The sequence below is a fragment of the Ranitomeya variabilis genome, chromosome 3 (genome assembly GCF_051348905.1).
Source record: "Ranitomeya variabilis isolate aRanVar5 chromosome 3, aRanVar5.hap1, whole genome shotgun sequence".
NCBI classification, from domain to species: Eukaryota; Metazoa; Chordata; class Amphibia; order Anura; family Dendrobatidae; genus Ranitomeya; species Ranitomeya variabilis.
The window spans coordinates 292,705,410-292,726,001 of record NC_135234.1 but is presented as its reverse complement, the minus strand read 5'-3'; the positions used below and the strand labels follow the sequence as shown (position 1 = coordinate 292,726,001).

At 48.6% G+C, this 20,592-nt stretch overlaps 1 protein-coding gene across 3 annotated transcripts in view; it reads left to right on the top strand.

Moving 5' to 3' along the window:
* The window catches only part of HIVEP3 (HIVEP zinc finger 3), a 1,468,651-nt gene that overhangs the window by 823,514 nt on the left and 624,545 nt on the right, over positions 1-20,592 (top strand). For all 3 annotated transcript variants that reach the window (XM_077295551.1, XM_077295549.1, XM_077295552.1), the window contains one exon: positions 2,462-2,498. The gene's annotated coding sequence lies outside the window, so the exon portion shown is untranslated. The remainder of the gene's footprint in view (positions 1-2,461; positions 2,499-20,592) is intronic.

Below are 20,592 nucleotides of genomic sequence, written 5' to 3'. Positions count from 1 at the left end.
TCCGATACCGATTCCCGATACCACAAAAGTATCGGAACTCGGTATCGGAATTCCGATACCGCAAGTATCGGCCGATACCCGATACTTGCGGTATCGGAATGCTCAACACTATTCGTGACACATACCTGGATAGGGATGAGGAACATTGCATACCAAGATAGGGATGAGGAACCATGTATACAAGGATAGGGATGAGGAGCCATGCATACAAGGATAGGGATGAGGAGTCCGTGCATACCAGAATGGGGATACTTATACTCAAGTCCATAAATTTTCCCAGTTTTTCGTGGCAAAATTAGATGTTATACTAGGGTCGGCTTATACTCGAGTATATACGGTAATAACCACATTACTTACTCAGACTAAGTCTTGGAAATGGGTCATCTCCCCATTTATGTTGAATTATACTATTTAGTAATTTAGTATACTATTTAGTTATACTTTTTCTATGTACACAAAAGGCCTTTTTCTCTCAATTATTGTTCACAAATTTGTCTAAACCTGTGTTAGTGAGCACTTCTCCTTTGCCGAGACAGTCCATCCACCTCGCAGGTGTGGCATAGCAAGATGGTGTTGAGACCTCCTGATTATTGCACAGGTGTGCCTTAGGCTGGCCACAATAAAAGGCCATTCTAAAATGTGCAGTTTTATAGTATTGCGTGGATCCGAGGGGGTCAGAAAACAAGTCAGTATCTGGTGTGACCACCATTTGCCTCACGCAGTGCAACATATTTCGCATATAGTTGATCTGGTTGTTGATTGTGGCCTGTGGAATGTTGCTCCACTCTTTATAGCCATGCCCACACCACTGCTTTGCAGCTTTCTGTGTACACTACACCATCAGTGGTGATGTGGTTACACAGAGGTCAGGAATATGGAGGACTACATGGCAGCAGTCCTTTACTGATAATCTGCTGATTAAAAAAAAATGATGTTATCAAAACAACAGCAAGCAGCCCATTAACTGACACAACGTCTCTACATGATGCTGTTCTCAGATTAGGTGGTACAAGTCTGGTGACAGATTCCCTTTAAGCATGTAAGCAAACTATACCTGTATGTTCGGTGCCTGGTGGCCACTTCCTTACAGGTCTCTGCTTTGCCTTTATGCTCTGTACAGAACACAAATTAAATACAGTGATCCCTGATATTACAATGGCATCAGGGTACAATAGGGACACAACTAGACTCCTCCTCAGGAATGTAAGCATGATTTATCACGTTTTCTTTCTTGATCACTGTGTACTCAATTCTGAACAAGTGTTGTGTATCCAGATTAGGAAGCACTGACAGTTCTTCATCCTCGGGACCCAGAAGTCTTGTTTTAGCTGTGTAGGGAGGGAGCAGGAGTTGTTGGCTCCTAGGTGTCTGTCAGCTCTCCTATGCAGCCTGAAAGCTAAATTACCGGTACTTTTGAAACTGGAGTGAATATCTCAGTTACAGGGGAAATCAGGAATACAAATAATACATTAATATGTTAAAATTCCTCCCAAAGATCTTTTAAGACCTTATGGGTGCACAGTATGTAAAATATATGAGAAAAGCAAGAAAAAAATCAAACACTCTGGTCTGAAAAAATATGTCCAGGTAAAAATAATTTCTATTGAAAGGAAAATTTAAAATGTTTTTTAGTGGTCCTTTGTGGTCGTAAAAAAAAAAGGTGAAAAATACACATGTATTTCTTGTTTTTATTGACATTTTTCCTCAATATCAGCAAAAAAAGGAATATAAAATAAAAATGACATAAAAGTTAAGCCCTGTGTATCGCTAAAAAGAGGCAAAAATTATTATAATATGCAAAGGAAATGTTTAATAGCACATGTGTGCTATAACCTAAAAATGTGCCTGGTCAGGAATGGAGTAAAATAACCCTGTCTTGAGCTGGTGAAATATAGTCTTTGCATAGAATTTTTCCTTCCTTTTATGTAAAACCTTTTCCTGCCTTTAGTGATGTCATCGCTGACCTTCTCCTGTGAAAGCATTTTACGTGAGACAGAGTCATCCAATGCAATGCTATTCTTTTCTCCGGCTTACCTGGTGACCTTGGGGTATTAAACAGTATTGCAGTGTAAGTTTTTAGCTGGGATAACAGTGGAGGTGCTGATGACCCAGGAGTGACATCTCCTCTCCTGACAACCTTTGTCTTTCTTTCTCCCTCCTGTGTGCTCTTTCTCTCCAGTGTGACACCCCATGCACCCTTTCTAGTCTATTTCAAGCATAACCTTGACTATGTTCTCTATCCAGTGAGCATCAGCCTCACAGAGCAGGAAATTGTACACAAAATATATATAAAAAAGATGCTGGAGACATAGAAATGATGAGAGGAAGAGGTGGCAGAGATGGAGGGGGAGCTGAGGGCGGACCTCAGATTAGCAATTTCCCCCCTGACATCACGGCCCAAATAAGGAGCTTTGAACTAAACGTGTGTTATTTTCTTTCATGCTTCTTCCTGACACTGAAGATTGACTGCAGGCACAGCAGACACACACAGGGAGCAGGTGAGACATGCTACTTCTCATTTCTTTACCAAGAGATTTACATTAGAAATGTCATTTGTCGCTTTAAGAAGGGTTAACCCAGCAGACGGCATCTTGTGAGTTAAGATTGGGGAGGGGATGCTGCCAAGGATCCCCCCATCTGCTGCAGAATATGGGAGACTGGGCTAGCAGGGGATCCAGAGTTTCTTGTGGTCCAGTGACACTACTGTATATTAGTTACTACGGCGTGCGTGTTGTGACCGCATGTGCCAAGTTTCTGTCTGTCATTCCTTTTACTTCGCCTTCATGGTGCCTTTTGTTTATAATCTCTTTGTTTTCATGTATCCCTCTTTTTCCCCATGTCCCTACAGTCTACTTTTCTAGTTTTAATGTTCATTTAGGGTTTTAAGTTTTGGGGCATATGGCCATTGTTCTCAAATATTTGTGTTGGTCTGACACTTCCAGCTGAATTGTGTTTTCTTGTTTTTATATAACCGAATTGCTAAAAATATATAATGGTGCATTGCTGTTTTATAGTCATTATATTAATGAGAAGTGAAGAATGGCTACATGGAGTCCTTCTGTATGTACAGATAATAATAAATCTTGGTGGATTTCTATGTATTTTTGCTCAGTCAGTTCCTTTGTCCACTGGCATCTATTTTGGCTTTTGTTTCAACTGTAATGAAATTCTAGACTTTTTTTTCCTTACTACTTTGATTTATGAACTATACTAAATATCGAATCCAGTTGCCAGTCTAGTAAGATTGTGAGCTCTTGAGAACAGAGCAACCTTGTGTGCTTCTGAAAGAGGGAGGTGTTGTTGGGAGGGACCCTCTGTAGGGCTCCGTCCGGAGATGAGAAGCGCTCTTGTTATTTCACCAATTTAAAGCTGCATTGGGACCAGTACACTTGAATTAGGGCATAAGGAAAGCTTTTGCGTCCCCCTCTCATGGTATATATGCTCTAGTAAAGTAAAAGGTGCTTGCTTGGTTTATAACCAGCAGTGTCAATTATTATTTTTTTTTCATTATTGATGCTGCAAATGGACCACGGTAGCTGTGAATATAGAGGTTAGCATTTGGACCGTCAATTCAGTGTTCTGACCGTTGCCTTTGACATGCAGATTTTAATAAAAGTTATATATATATATACAGTGTGTGAATATATATATATATATATATATATATATATATATATATATATATATATATATATATATATATATATAGTGCCATAAATATCTGTTCTACCATTTACAGGGGTGGCACCATTCATAACCCGTTTGGTGACGGTTGATTGAACATTAAACCTTTTGGCAGGATGTGGTATGGTAACTTGTGCCAAAGTTATTTCCATAGATCGTTTTTAAATCATGATAATCAAATACTATGTAAGGTAGGAAATAGTTTTTTTCCTGATAGAACATATGGTCCAAAAATTGTAAATTCACATTTTTTTTTTTGCTTCTCCACTGAAACTGTCCAACTTAATTTATAATCAAATACAGTTTTTACCCCAAAATTAGATCCTTCAGACTATGCTTGTATGAACAACATGTATTTATCTACCTATGGTTTTCCAAACAGCTGGTTCTGTAGACGTGCTGTGTACATTAAACTTCAGGGGACTAGCAAGTTGGCCCACATCACTGGGCTTTACTCCGTGATAAAAGTTGCTTGACCACATAGGTCTCTGGTGAATAACTGTTAGTACTACAATAAAATGTATTCACCAACAACCCTTTCTTCAGTTTTTTGGATACAAGTGGCAACTTTGTTCCAGAAACGAGACAGTGTTGCAAAGTTTTTTTGTATGGAATCTGGGTTTTGGTATCTGTTCTTAATTCATGGGAGTAGCCGGTTGCTGTTACCTGGTGCTTAATGTATGAAGCTAAGTGCTGTCACATCTGTCTCAACAAAAGCGGCACTGAGTACTCCTGGTGGGCAGAGAATCAAAATAAAGTAATGGCATTTCATTTGAATGTTGTGTCACAGTTTTCCAGTAACATAAACCTCTGAATACAGCCAAAAGAGTTTGAAGTTTTGACAATATATGGAGAAAAAATTGAGCTTACAGAATCCAATGTGTGTTCATGCTTCCTTGATCAGATCTTTTGGGAGGATTTCCCCTTTATCAATTACTGCATTTACAGTCAATAGTGGCAAATTTAATAAATGGTAGTATGTCACCCCAATCCTCCAAAAAAACTCTACTTAAATTACATATTCATTCTTATTTCCTTTATTTTGTTGTAAAGAAAAACAGTTCTGTTCTAAATACAAATGAGGGCTCCTTAGTGCAAATATGACATGGCCAAGGGCTCAGTCACTGTTGGGGCCCTCAATCAACATGCTGTGCAACTCCCTTTAGATTGATTGACAGCACTCGCTTGCTCACAGCAAATGTTGCTTTTATTGAATCTTCAGCCTTGCACTTCTGCATGGACCCTTCAGGAGCCAATGGTGCATTGTTGTGGATTCTGTTTGTGGGCTCCCTCTGGTGGTTACTGCTGGTACTGGGTGACTTTGGTGGGTTGCGGCCTTTGGTTTCCACCTGTCCATCAGAGGCTGGGTGTTTCCTATTTTACCTGGCCTTTCTGTCATTTCCCTTGCCGGCTATCAATGTGTTCAGATGTGCTCTGTTTGGTTCCTGCCTACCTGCTCCCAGATCTTTCAGGATAAGCTAAGTGCTGATTTTCAGTTGTTTGGTTTTTGGTCCAGCTTGCTTAGAATGTCTCTATGCTAGCTGGTTGCTCTAGTGGACTGAGGTTCTCCCCATGTGCCATGAGTTGGCACATGGGTTCTTGTAATCTCAAGATGGTTTTTTGATTAGGGTTTTTTGCTGACCGCTCAGTCCCCTTTTGTATCGCTCTGCTTTCTAGTTTTCAGCGGGCCTCAATTTGCTAAAGCTATATACATCATCTCTATGTGTGTGCCTTCCGCTCATTTCACCGTCAATACATGTGGGGGGCAACTATACCTTTTGGGGTTAATTCCTCTGGAGGCAAGTGAGGTCTTTGTTTTCTCTGCAGTACTAGTTAGCTCTTAGGCTGGTGCGTGGCGTCTAGAACCAACGTAGGCACGCTCCCTGCCTATCTCTAGTTGCGTTTGTCAGGCGTAGGGCAGCGGTCAGCCCAGGTTCCATCACCCTAGAGCTCGTCCGATATTTGTTATACTTGCTTGTCCTGTGCTATCCCTAGCCATTGGGGATTCATGACAGTATAGCCGGCCAACAAAGTGTTAATTGTTGGGGCTGAAGCAGGAGAAAAAGAAGTGTTCAAGGGAAATTTTTTTTTTTTCCTTCAGAGTTTTGCTGCCTAGCCCTTAATTGCTGTCTAGCTGCTTCTTACCTCCTCTTAACCCTTGAATGGCTCTGATCTTAGCTGTTTATCATGGATGTCCAGAGTTTGGCTTCCAGCCTGAGTAATCTCGCGGCAAAGGTTCAAAACATACAGGATTTCATTGTTCACACTCCTATGTCTGAACCTAGAATTCCTATTCCAGAGTTTTTTTCTGGAGATAGATCTACCTTCCTGAATTTCAGGAACAATTGTAAATTGTTTCTCTCTTTGAAATCTCGCTCCTCTGGAGACCCTGCTCAACAGGTCAAGATTGTTATATCGTTCCTACGGGGCGACCCTCAGAATTGGGCATTTGCATTGGCACCAGGGGATCCTGCATTGCTCAGTGTGGATGCGTTTTTTCTGGCATTGGGATTGCTCTATGAGGAACCTAACCTAGAGATTCAGGCTGAAAAGGCTTTATTAGCCCTCTCTCAGGGGCATGATGAAGCGGAAATATATTGTCAGAAATTTCGGAAATGGTCGGTGCTTACTCAGTGGAATGAGTGCGCCCTGGCTGCAAACTTCAGAAATGGTCTTTCTGAGGCCATTAAGGATATTATGGTGGGGTTCCCTGCGCCTACAGGTCTGAATGAGTCTATGGCTATGGCCATTCAGATTGATCGGCGTTTACGGGAGCGCAAACCCGTGCACCAGTTGGCGGTGTCTTCTGAACAGGCACCTGAGACTATGCAATGTGATAGAATTCAGTCCAGAAGTGAACGGCAAAATTATAGGCGGAAAAATGGTTTGTGTTTTTATTGTGGTGATTCAGCTCATGTTATATCAGCATGCTCTAAACGCACAAAAAGGGTTGATAAATCTTTGGCCATTGATACTCTGCAGTCTAAGTTCATTTTGTCTGTGACTCTGATTTTTTTCACTGTCTTCCATTTCCGTCGATGCCTATGTGGATTCAGGCGCTGCCCTGAGTCTTATGGATTGGTCATTTGCTAAACGCTTCGGTTTTAGTCTAGAGCCTCTGGAAGTTCCTATTCCTCTGAAGGGAATTGATTCTACACCATTGGCTATAAATAAACCGCAGTATTGGACACAAGTGACCATGCGCATGACTCCCGTTCATCAGGAGGTGATTCGCTTCCTTGTACTGTATAATTTACATGATGTACTAGTGCTTGGTCTGCCATGGTTACAAACTCATAATCCTGTCCTGGACTGGAAAACAATGTCTGTGCTAAGCTGGGGATGTCAGGGGGTTCATGATGATGCACCTCCGATTTCTATCGCTTCATCTACTCCTTCGGAGATCCCTGCGTTTTTGTCGGATTATAGGGATGTTTTTGAGGAGCCTAAGCTCAATTCGCTCCCTCCTCATAGAGAGTGTGACTGTGCTATAGAATTGATTCCTGGCAGTAAGTTCCCTAAGGGTCGTTTATTTAATCTGTCACTGCCAGAGCATACTGCTATGCGGAATTATATTAAGGAGTCCTTGGAAAAGGGACATATTCGTCCATCTTCGTCCCCTCTGGGAGCAGGTTTTTTTTTCGTGGCAAAAAAAGATGGTTCCCTGAGGCCTTGTATAGATTATCGCCTTCTGAATAAGATTACAGTGAAATACCAATATCCATTGCCATTATTTACTGATTTGTTTGCTCGCATTAAGGGGGCTAGGTGGTTCACTAAAATAGATCTTCGTGGTGCGTATAATCTGGTGCGGATAAAACAGGGTGATGAGTGGAAAACCGCATTTAATACGCCTGAGGGCCATTTTGAGTATTTGGTAATGCCTTTTGGACTCTCCAATGCTCCGTCAGTCTTTCAGTCCTTTATGCACAATATTTTCCGTGAATATCTGGATAAGTTTATGATTGTGTATTTGGATGATATTTTGGTGTTTTCTGATGACTGGGAATCTCATGTTCTACAGGTCAGGAAGGTGTTTCAGGTTTTGTGGGCCAATTCTCTGTTTGTGAAGGGCTCAAAGTGTCTCTTCGGAGTCCAGAAGATTTCTTTTTTGGGGTACATTTTTTCTCCTTCTACTATTGAGATGGATCCCGTTAAGGTTCAGGCTATTTGTGACTGGACACAACCTACATCTGTTAAGAGCCTTCAGAAGTTCTTGGGGTTTGCTAATTTTTATCGTCGGTTCATTGCTAATTTTTCCAGTATTGTTAAACCTTTGACTGATTTGACTAAAAAGGGTGCTGATGTTGCTGATTGGTCTCCTGCGGCCGTGGAGGCCTTTCGGGAACTTAAGCGCCGGTTTTCTTCTGCTCCTGTGTTGTGTCAACCAGATGTTTCACTTCCTTTTCAGGTGGAGGTTGATGCTTCCGAGATTGGAGCGGGGGCGGTTTTGTCACAGAGAAGTTCTAATGGCTCGGTGATGAAGCCATGTGCTTTCTTCTCTAGAAAATTCTCGCCCGCCGAGCGCAATTATGATGTGGGTAATCGGGAGCTTTTGGCCATGAAGTGGGCATTTGAGGAGTGGCGTCATTGGCTTGAGGGTGCTAAACATCGCGTGGTGGTCTTGACTGATCACAAGAATCTCATTTACCTTGAGTCTGCCAGGCGTTTGAATCCTAGACAGGCTCGTTGGTCGTTATTTTTTTCTCGTTTCAATTTCGTGGTTTCATACCTGCCAGGTTCAAAGAATGTGAAGGCAGATGCTCTTTCCAGGAGTTTTGTGCCTGACTCTCCTGGAGACACTGGGCCTGCTGGTATCCTTAGGGATGGGGTAATATTGTCCGCCGTATTCCCAAACTTGCGACGCGCATTGCAGGAGTTTCAGGTGGATAAACCGGATCGATGTCCACCAGAAAGACTGTTTGTTCCGGATGATTGGACCAGTAGAGTCATCTCCGAGGTCCATTCTTCTGTGTTGGCTGGTCATCCTGGAATATTTGGTACAAGAGACTTGGTGGCCAGGTCTTTTTGGTGGCCTTCCTTGTCTAGGGATGTGCGTACCTTTGTGCAGTCTTGTGAAGTGTGTGCTCGAGCTAAGCCTTGCTGTTCATGGGCTAGTGGGTTGTTGTTATCATTGCCCATCCCGAAGAGGCCTTGGACGCACATTTCCATGGATTTTATTTCTGATCTCCCGGTTTCACAGAAAATGTCCGTTATCTGGGTTGTGTGTGACCGCTTTTCTAAGATGGTTCATTTGGTGCCCTTGCCTAAGTTGCCCTCCTCCTCTGAGTTGGTTCCTTTGTTTTTTCAGAACGTGGTTCGTTTGCATGGGATTCCGGAGAATATCGTTTCTGACAGGGGATCCCAGTTTGTGTCTAGATTTTGGCGGACGTTTTGTGCCAAGATGGGCATTGATTTGTCTTTCTCGTCTGCATTCCATCCTCAGACGAATGGCCAGACGGAGCGAACTAATCAGACCTTGGAAACTTATTTGAGGTGTTTTGTTTCTGCTGATCAGGATGACTGGGTTGCTTTTTTGCCACTGGCCGAATTTGCTCTTAATAATCGGGCTAGTTCTGCCACGTTGGTCTCTCCTTTTTTTTGTAATTCGGGGTTTCATCCTCGTTTTTCCTCTGGTCAGGGGGAATCTTCGGATTGTCCTGGAGTGGACGTGGTGGTGGCCAGGCTACATCAGATTTGGAATCAGGTGGTGGACAATTTGAAGTTATCTCAGGAGAAGACTCAGCAGTTTGCTAATCGCCGTCGCCGCGTGGGTCCCCGACTTCTTGTTGGGGACTTGGTGTGGTTGTCTTCTCGTTTTGTCCCTATGAAGGTCTCTTCTCCTAAGTTCAAGCCTCGGTTCATCGGTCCTTATAGGATCTCGGAGATTCTTAACCCTGTATCTTTCCGTTTGGATCTCCCAGCATCGTTTGCTATTCATAATGTTTTCCATCGGTCGTTGTTGCGGAGGTATGAGGTGCCCGTTGTTCCTTCGGTCGAGCCTCCTGCTCCGGTGCTGGTGGAGGGAGAATTGGAGTATGTTGTTGAAAAGATCTTGGATTCTCGTGTTTCCAGACGCAAACTCCAGTATTTGGTTAAGTGGAAGGGTTATGGTCAGGAGGATAATTCCTGGGTGGTCGCCTCCGATGTTCATGCGACTGATTTGGTCCGCGCCTTCCATAGAGCTCACCCTGATCGCCCTGGGGGTTCTCGTGAGGGTTCGGTGACCCCTCCTCAAGGGAGGGGTACTGTTGTGGATTCTGTTTGTGGGGCTGGGTGTTTCCTATTTTACCTGGCCTTTCTGTCATTTCCCTTGCCGGCTATCAATGTGTTCAGATGTGCTCTGTTTGGTTCCTGCCTACCTGCTCCCAGATCTTTCAGGATAAGCTAAGTGCTGATTTTCAGTTGTTTGGTTTTTGGTCCAGCTTGCTTAGAATGTCTCTATGCTAGCTGGTTGCTCTAATGGACTGAGGTTCTCCCCATGTGCCATGAGTTGGCACATGGGTTCTTGTAATCTCAGGATGGTTTTTTGATTAGGGTTTTTTGCTGACCGCTCAGTCCCCTTTTGTATCGCTCTGCTTTCTAGTTTTCAGCGGGCCTCAATTTGCTAAAGCTATATACATCATCTCTATGTGTGTGCCTTCCTCTCATTTCACCGTCAATACATGTGGGGGGCAACTATACCTTTTGGGGTTAATTCCTCTGGAGGCAAGTGAGGTCTTTGTTTTCTCTGCAGTACTAGTTAGCTCTTAGGCTGGTGCGTGGCGTCTAGAACCAACGTAGGCACGCTCCCTGGCTATCTCTAGTTGCGTTTGTCAGGCGTAGGGCAGCGGTCAGCCCAGGTTCCATCACCCTAGAGCTCGTCCGATATTTGTTATACTTGCTTGTCCTGTGCTATCCCTAGCCATTGGGGATTCATGACAGTGCATACATTCTGTCATCCTCCTCTCCTGGCTGCTGAACCTACATGCTATTGTAAACATTCACATTAAGAGCGGCTCCACAAACGGGAGAGAGGGATGAAAGGGCGCCCGTTCTGACACTGAGTGTACACGCCTATTAGGCCCATGAGAGTTAGTGCAGTCCTGCAAGGCCAGGTGATTCAATTCAGGCAGGTATTGCTCTAGGCAAGCAAGCTCTGTCAATCAAGCTAAAGGGGGGTGCTTGGCATGTTGATTGAGGGGATGGAACACTTGCATATGCAACCGATTTTCTGTACAAGTAATAAAAGACCATCTAAACTGCAGGTATGAAATTTAAAAGGGTTAAGGGTACAGTTGTGCTCAAAAGTTTACGTACCCTGGCAGAATTTTTGCTTTCTTGGCCCTTTTTTCAGAGAATATGAATGATAACACCAAAACTTTTTCTCCACTCGTGGTTAGTGGTTGGGTGAAGCCATTTATTGTCAAATTACTGTTTTCTCTTTTTAAATCACAATGACAACCCAAAACATCCAAATGACCCTGATCAAAAGTTCACATACCGTTGTGATTTTGGCCTGATAACATGCACAGAAGTTGACACAAATGGGTTTGAATGGCTACTAAAGTTAACATCCTCACCTGTGACCTGTTTGTTTGTAATCAGTATGTGTGAATAAAAGCTGAGTGAGTTTCTGGGATCCAGACAGACTCTTGCATCTTTCATCTAGCCACTGACATTTTGGGATTGTGAGTCATGGGCAAAGCAAAAGAATTGTCAATGGATCTACGGGAAAAGGTAATTGATCTGTATAAAACAGGAAAGGGATACAAAAAGATATCCAAGGAATTGATGATGCCAGTCAGCAGCGTTCAAACTGTAATTAACAAATGTAAAATCAGGGGCTTTGTAAAAACAAAAACCACGGTCAGGTAGACCAACAAAAATTGTCTCCACAACTGCCAGGGAAATTGTTCGGAATACAAAGAAAAACCCACAAATAACATCAGCTGAAATACCGGACTCTCTGAAAACTAGCGATGTGCCTGTTTCAAGCTCCACAATAAGGAGGCACTTGAAGAAAAATGGGCTGCATGGTCGAGTCACCAGAAGAAAGCTATTACTGCACAAATGCCACAAAGTATCTTGCCTACAATACGCAAAACAGCACACAGACAAGCCTCAAAACTTCTGGAACAAGGTAATTTGGAGTAATGTGACCAAAATAGAACTTTTTGGCCACAACCATAAAAGTTACATTTGGAGAGAGGTCAACAAGACCTATGATGAAAGGAACACCATTCCTGCTGTAAAGCACGGAGATGAATCGCTGATGTTTTGGGGATGTGTGAGCTACAAAGGCACAGGAAACTTGGTCAAAGTTAAGGAAAGATGAATGCAGCACGTTAGCAGCAAATACTGGAGGCAAATTTTTATTCATCAGCCCGGAAGCTGCGCATGGGACGTACTTGGACGTTCCATCATGACAACGATATGAAACACAAGGCCAAGTCAACCTGTCATTGGCTCCAGCATAACAAAGTGAAGGTTCTGGAGTGGCAATCTCAGTCTCCTGGCCTCAATATCATTGAGCCACTCTGGGGAAATCTCAATTTACAGGAACTGGAGGCTTTTTGCCAAGAAGAGTGGGCAGCTTTACCATCTGAGGAAATAAAGAACCTCATCCACAACTACCACAAAAGACTTCAAGCTGTCATTGATGTTAGAGGTGGCAATACACGATATTAAGAAATGGGGTATGTGATTTTGATCAGGGTCATTTGGATGTTTTGGGTTGTCATTATGATTTAAAAAGGGAAAAAACAGTAGTTTGACAATAAATGGCTTCACCCAAACACTAACCATGAGTGGAGAAAAAGTTTTGGTGTTATCATTCATATTGCCTTGTTTATTGCCTTGAATTTCCATGGTATGCATTGACTTTTCCCCAGCTCTCCCTGGCTCCTGAATGTCTCTGTTTATTGCCTTGAATTTCCATGGTATGCATTGACTTTTCCCCAGCTCTCCCTGGTTCCTGAATGTCTCTGTTTATTGCCTTGAATTTCCATGGTACGCATTGACTTTTCCCCAGCTCTCCCTGGCTCCTGAATGTCTCTGTTTATTGCCTTGAATTTCCATGGTATGCATTGACTTTTCCCCAGCTCTCCCTGGCTCCTGAATGTCTCTGTTTATTGCCTTGAATTTCCATGGTATGCATTGACTTTTCCCCAGCTCTCCCTGGCTCCTGAATATCTCTGTTTATTGCCTTGAATTTTCATGGTATGCACTGACTTTTCCCCAGCTCTCCCTGGCTCCTGAATGTCTCTGTTTATTGCCTTGAATTTCCTTGGTATGCATTGACTTTTCCCCAGCTCTCCCTGGCTCCTGAATGTCTCTGTTTATTGCCTTGAATTTCCATGGTATGCATTGACTTTTCCCCAGCTCTCCCTGGCTCCTGAATGTCTCTGTTTATTGCCTTGAATTTCCATGGTATGCATTGACTTTTCCCCAGCTCTCCCTGGCTCCTGAATGTCTCTGTTTATTGCCTTGAATTTCCATGGTATGCATTGACTTTTCCCCAGCTCTCCCTGGCTCCTGAATGTCTCTGTTTATTGCCTTGAATTTCCATGTTATGCATTGACTTTTCCCCAGCTCTCCCTGGCTCCTGAATGTCTCTGTTTATTGCCTTGAATTTCCATGGTATGCATTGACTTTTCCCCAGCTCTCCCTGGCTCCTGAATGTCTCTGTTTATTGCCTTGAATTTCCATGGTATGCATTGACTTTTCCCCAGCTCTCCCTGGCTCCTGAATGTTTCTGTTTATTGCCTTGAATTTCCATGGTATGCATTGACTTTTCCCCAGCTCTCCCTGGCTCCTGAATGTCTCTGTTTATTGCCTTGAATTTCCATGGTATGCATTGACTTTTCCCCAGCTCTCCCTGGCTCCTGAATGTCTGTGTTTATTGCCTTGAATTTTCTATGCCTTCCCTGGATCTGAATGTCTTGGTGCAGCACATATAATCCTTTTTTAGTACGCTTTCTTACCTATCAGCTTGTTTCCATGACCTGTTTCATGTCTCTCATTATGTTATTCTGGCATCTCTTTGAGTGGTCAGTCTAACCCCTCCCTCTCTTTATGACCTCTGCTTAACTCTCTACATCTGGTCTCCCATACCCAGCCACCTCCTCATTCACACCTGATTGCCCTTAACTGGGGATATATTCACATGCAGGCGACTGCTACAGACGCAGTCTGCTGCATTTCATCTTTTAAATTACATCTTTTTAATTATGAATTTGAATTAGACTGAATTGGACTGGAATTGACTGGAAGGTAACAGAACACCAAACCACTGCAATGTTTCGGTTTCTTTTCTCATTCACCCCCATACTACTTTCCTTCTTACAATCTCCTGCAATCCCTCCACCTTGTAAGGAACTAGTCATTTCTTCCTCCATCCTCCCCAGCCATCTCACCTTATCCTCAGAACTGTTCCTCCACATACAATCCTTTTTCTCCAGACACACACGGCCACATCATGTCCTATCCTGCTCCCACCTTCTAACGCTCTGTCTGCTACTCCTCATTGCCGGTGATGTATCCCCAAATCCCGGCCCACCTCAACACATCCCCACGCTCATTTCTAACCCCCTACCTCGATCCTCCGCACGTTTTCCCAACCATGACAACCTCATACCCATTCATCCAGCCCCCACTCCCCCGGTCCCCTTACCTGGAGCACTATGGAACGCACGCTCCATCTGCAACAAACTGCCATTTATCCATGACCTCTTCATCACCAACAAACTCTCCTTCCTTGGCATCACGGAAACCTGGCTCACCCCCTCTGACTCAGCCTCTCCAGCTGCGCTTTCCTACGGCGGTCTCCACCTCTCTCACACCTCTCGCTCCACCAACAAACGTGGTGGAGGAGTTGGCTTGCTCCTGTCCGACACCTGCTCCTTCACTCCAATCCCGCTACCACCCTCCGCTACTCTTCCCTCATTTGAGGTGCACTCCATCCGCATCTATTCCCCCTCCAACCTCCAGCTGGCTGTCATCTACCGCCCCCCAGAACTAGCCATCTCCAACTTTCTCGACCACTTCACCACATGGCTACTTCATTTCCTCTCTGTTGACATCCCCACTATCATTATGGGTGATTTCAACATCCCGATTGACACTTCCACCTCAGCTGCCTCTAAACTTTTATCACTGACTGCCTCCTTTGGCCTCACTCAATGGTCCTCTGAGGCCACTCACAAAGATGGCCACACGCTGGACCTCGTCTTCACCCGCCTCTGCTCCCTTACTAATCTCACTAACTCACCCCTCCCTCTGTCTGACCACAACCTACTGACATTCTCTTCCCTCTCCTCTCCTAGTGTGCAACCCCCACTCCACGAACTCCCTCGCAGAAATCTCAAACATCTCAACTTACAATCACTCTCTGAGTCCCTTCTCCCTCTTACCGACATAGCCTCCCTTCATGACACAGATGCTGCTGCTGCTTTTTATAACGCCACAATAATAGCAACACTCAATTCGGCCGCCCCGCTCATGCATAGCAAAACTCGTACAGTCAACAGGCAGCCCTGGCTGACCAGCCTGACTAAAGAACTGAGACGGGCTTCCAGGATTGCTGAGCGGAGATGGAAGCGATCCCGCTCTGCTGACCACTTCACCGCATACAAGCAGTCCCTCGCCAGCTTCAAGTCCGCACTCACTGCCGCAAAACAAACTTACTTCTCATCTCTCATATCCTCCCTGTCTCACAACCCTAAACAGCTTTTCAACACTTTCAGTTCTCTACTCCGTCCCCCTGCACCCCCTCCCTCCCCTCTCATTTCTGCTGAAGACTTTGCCTCTTTCTTTAAACAGAAGATCGATACGATCAGAGAAAGCTTTGGCCCACAGCGCCCACTGCCCCTCTTAGCTGCTCACCCCTGCTCCTCCCAAACCAGCTTCTCCACCATGACAGAAGATCATCTCTCCACCCTCCTGTCAAGATCACACCTCACCACCTGCACGCTCGACCTGCTCCCATCCCACCTCATCCCTAACCTTTCCACGGTCTTCATCCCAACCCTAACGCACCTCTTCAACCTCTCACTCACAACAGGTGTCTTCCCCTCATCCTTCAAACATGCCAAGATCACACCCATCCTCAAAAAGCCCTCCCTTGACCCATCCTCTGTGTCTAGCTATCGCCCGATATCTCTTCTTATGCCTCCAAATTGCTGGAGCAACACATCCATCTTGAACTGTCCTCTCACCTCTCCTCCTGCTCCCTCTTTGATTGATTACAATCTGGCTTCCGTTCCCATCACTCAACTGAAACTGCCCTAACTAAAGTCACCAATGACCTACTTACTGCCAGGAACAAGCGACACTACTCTGTCCTCCTTCTCCTGGACCTGTCTTCTGCCTTTGACACTGTGGACCACTCCCTTCTGCTACAGATCCTCTCATCTCTTGGCATCACAGACTTGGCCCTTTCCTGGATCTCATCATATCTGACAGATCGGACATTCAGTGTCTCCCTCCGCCACACCACCTCCTCACCTCGCCCCTTGTCAGTCGGTGTTCCTCAAGGCTCTGTTCTAGGACCCCTACTCTTCTCCATTTACACCTTCGGTCTGGGACAGCTCATAGAATCCCACGGTATGCAGTACCATCTCTATGCTGATGACACGCAGATCTACCTATCCGGACCTGACCTCACCTCCTTACTTACCAAAATCTCGCACTGTCTGTCTGCTATTTCAGCCTTCTTTTCTGCTTGCTTCCTACAACTGAACATGGACAAAACAGCATTCATCATCTTTCCCCCATCTCACTCTACCCCTCCACCAGACCTATCCATCAATGTCAATGGCTGCTCACTTTCCCCAGTCCCACACGCCCGGTGCCTCGGGGTGATCCTCGACTCTGCCCTCTCTTTCAAGCCACATATTCAAGCCCTTGCCTCCTCCTGCCGCCTCAAACTCAAAAACATTTCCCGGATCCGCGCATTCCTTGACCGTGACACCACAAAAACACTAGTGCATGCCCTTATCATCTCCCGCCTCAACTACTGCAACCTCCTACTCTCTGGACTCCCCTCTAGCACTCTGGCACCACTCCAATCCATCCTACACTGCTGCTCGACTAATCTACCTGTCTCCCCGCTATTCCCCAGCCTCTCCCCTATGCCAAGCCCTTCACTGGCTTCCTATCGCCCAGAGACTCCAGTTCAAAACCCTCACAATGACCTACAAAGCCATCCACAACCTATCTCCTCCATACATCTGTGACATGATCTCCCGGTACCTACCAACACGCAACCTCCGATCCTCTCAAGACCTCCTTCTCTACTCCCCTCTCATCTCTTCTTCCCACAACCGCATCCAAGACTTCTCCCGTGCTTCCCCCATACTCTGGAACTCTCTACACCAGCACATCAGACTCTCGCCTACCATAGAAACTTTCAAAAAGAACCTGAAGACTCACCTCTTCCGACAAGCCTACAGCCTGCAGTGATCCTGAACCTACTGAACTGCCGCACAACCAGCTCTGCCCTCTCCTAGTGTATCATCACCCATCCCCTGCAGACTGTGAGCCCTCGCGGGCAGGGTCCTCCCTCCTTATGTACCCGTGTGCCTTGTTTTTTGCTCATATTTAATGTATTTGTCTATATTTGCCCCGTATTTCACATGTAAAGCGCCGTGGAATAAATGGCGCTATAAAAATGAATAATAATAATAATAATAAATAATATTGTCTGAAAGAAGGCCAAGAAAGCAAAAATTCTGCCAATGTATGTAAACTTTTATATATATATATATATACTAGCTATTGAACCCGTTCTACGCCCGGGTGGCGAGCATTTATATTGGAATATGGTCTCCATCCTGGTATGTGCTGCTCCTATCCTGTCATATGCTGCTCCATCCTGCGCCCCCATCCTGTCATGTGCTGCTCCACCGTGTCATGTGCTGCTCCATCCTGCGCCCCCATCCTGTCATGTGCTGCTCCACCGTGTCATGTGCTGCTCCATCCTGCATCCCCATCCTGTCATGTGCTGCTCCACCGTGTCATGTGCTGCTCCATCCTGCGCCCCCATCCTGTCATGTGCTGCTCCACCGTGTCATGTGCTGCTCCATCCTGCGCCCCCATCCTGTCATGTGCTGCTCCACCGTGTCATGTGCTGCTCCATCCTCATCCCCATCCTGTCATGTGCTCCCATCCTGCGCCCCCATCCTATCACGTGCTGCTCCATCCTGCGCCCCCATCAGTGCAGGCGGCTGTGCTGAGTGCGGGCGGCTGTATGTGGCTGTGCTGAGTGCGGGCGGCTGTATGTGACGTGGCTGTGCTGGGTGCGGGCGGCTGTGCTGGGTGCGGCAGCTGTGGACGGCTGTGCTGGGTGCGGTGGCTGTGCTGGGTGCAGCGGCTGTGCTGGGTGCAGCGGCTGTGCGTGGCTGTAGGCGGCTGTGCGTGGCTGTGGGAGGCTGTGCTGGGTGCGGCGGCTGTGCGTGGCTGTGGGCGGCTGTGCTGGGTGCGGCGGCTGTGCTGGGTGCAGTGGCTGTGCTGGGTGCGGCGGCTGTCCGTGGCTGTAGGCGGCTGTGCTGGGTGCGGAGGCTGTGCATGGCTGTGGCGGCTGTGCGTGGCTGTGCTGGGTGCGGCGGCTGTGCTGGGTGCGGCGGTTGTGCTGGGTGCGGCGGCTGTGGGTGGCTGTGCTGGGTGCAGCGGTTGTGCGTGGCTGTGGGCGGCTGTGCTGGGTGCGGCGGCTGTGGGCGGCTGTGCGTGGCTGTGCTGGGTGCGGCGGCTGTGCGTGGCTGTGGGCGGCTGTGCGTGGCTGTGGGCGGCTGTGCTGGGTGCGGCGGCTGTGCTGGGTGCGGCGGCTGTCCGTGGCTGTGGGCGGCTGTGCGTGGCTGTGGGAGGCTGTGCGTGGCTGTAGGCGGCTGTGCGTGGCTGTGGCGGCTGTGCATGGCTGTGCTGGGTGCGGCGGATGTGCTGGGTGCGGCGGATGTGCTGGGTGCGGCGGCTGTGCTGGGTGCGGCGGCTGTGCTGGGTGCGGCGGCTGTGCGTGGCTGTGGGCTGTGCGTGGCTGTGGGCGGCTGTGCTGGGTGCGGCGGCTGTGCTGGGTGCGGCGGCTGTGCTGGGTGCGGCGGCTGTCCGTGGCTGTGGGCGGCTGTGCGTGGCTGTGGGAGGCTGTGCGTGGCTGTAGGCGGCTGTGCGTGGCTGTGGCGGCTGTGCATGGCTGTGCTGGGTGCGGCGGATGTGCTGGGTGCGGCGGCAGTGCTGGGTGCGGCGGCTGTGCTGGGTGCAGCGGCTGTGCGTGGCTGTGGGCTGTGCGTGGCTGTGGGCGGCTGTGCTGGGTGCGGCGGCTGTGGTCGGCTGTGCTGGGTGCGGCGGCTGTGGTCGGCTGTGCTGGGTGCGGCGGCTGTGCGTGGCTATGGGTGGCTGTACGTGGCTGTGCTGGGTGCGGCGGCTGTGCGTGGCTGTGCTGGGTGCGGCTGTGCGTGGCTGTGGGCGGCTGTGCGTGGCTGTGGGCGGCTGTGCTGGGTGCGGCGGCTGTGGTCGGCTGTGCTGGGTGCGGCGGCTGTGCGTGGCTATGGGCGGCTGTGCTGGGTGCGGCGGCTGTGCGTGGCTGTGGTCGGCTGTGCTGGGTGCGGCGGCTGTGCGTGGCTATGGGCGGCTGTGCTGGGTGCGGCGGCTGTGCGTGGCTGTGGTCGGCTGTGCTGGGTGCGGCGGCTGTGCGTGGCTATGGGTGGCTGTGCGTGGCTGTGGGCAGCTGTGCTGGGTGCGGCGGCTGTGCGTGGCTGTGGGCTGTGCGTGGCTGTGGGCGGCTGTGCTGGGTGCGGCGGCTGTGGTCGGCTGTGCTGGGTGCGGCGGCTGTGGTCGGCTGTGCTGGGTGCGGCGGCTGTGCGTGGCTATGGGTGGCTGTACGTGGCTGTGCTGGGTGCGGCGGCTGTGCGTGGCTGTGCTGGGTGCGGCTGTGCGTGGCTGTGGGCGGCTGTGCGTGGCTGTGGGCGGCTGTGCTGGGTGCGGCGGCTGTGGTCGGCTGTGCTGGGTGCGGCGGCTGTGCGTGGCTATGGGCGGCTGTGCTGGGTGCGGCGGCTGTGCGTGGCTGTGGTCGGCTGTGCTGGGTGCGGCGGCTGTGCGTGGCTATGGGTGGCTGTGCTGGGTGCGGCGGCTGTGCGTGGCTGTGGTCGGCTGTGCTGGGTGCGGCGGCTGTGCGTGGCTATGGGTGGCTGTGCTGGGTGCGGCGGCTGTGCGTGGCTGTGGTCGGCTGTGCTGGGTGCGGCGGCTGTGCGTGGCTGTGGTCGGCTGTGCTGGGTGCGGCGGCTGTGCGTGGCTGTGGTCGGCTGTGCTGGGTGCGGCGGCTGTGCGTGGCTGTGGGCGGCTGTGCTGGGTGCGGCGGCTGTGCGTGGCTGTGGTCGGCTGTGCTGGGTGCGGCGGCTGTGCGTGGCTATGGGTGGCTGTGCGTGGCTGTGGGCAGCTGTGCTGGGTGCGGCGGCTGTGCGTGGCTGTGGGCGCCTGTGCGTTGCTGTGGGCGGCTATGGTCGGCTGTGCTGGGTGCGGCGGCTGTGCGTTGCTGTGGGCGGCTGTGCGTGGCTGTGCTGGGCGCGGCGGCTGTGCTGGGTGCGGCCATTTTCTTGGTCCTGCTCCCGGAGTCGGCGCCTGCGCAGTCCGCGCTTTCCGGCGCCATTTTCTTGAAGACACTGCAATGTGTCTTCAAGAAAATGGCGCCGGAAAGCGCGGACTGCGCAGGCACCGATTCCGGGAGCAGGGGGACAGTCACGGCCCGGAAGCGCGTCGGTGGAACGGGTCAGGTAAGTATACTCACCCTCCGCCTCCTGGCTCGTCCCTGCTTGTCCGGTGGAGATCGCGGTGTGCGTTCAGCGCTTACGCATACCGCGATCTCCTGGGAGCGTCGCTCTGTGCGGTCCAGACTGCGCCGGCGCTTGCGCTTGCGCAGTCTATAGAGGCTTCGGACAGAGT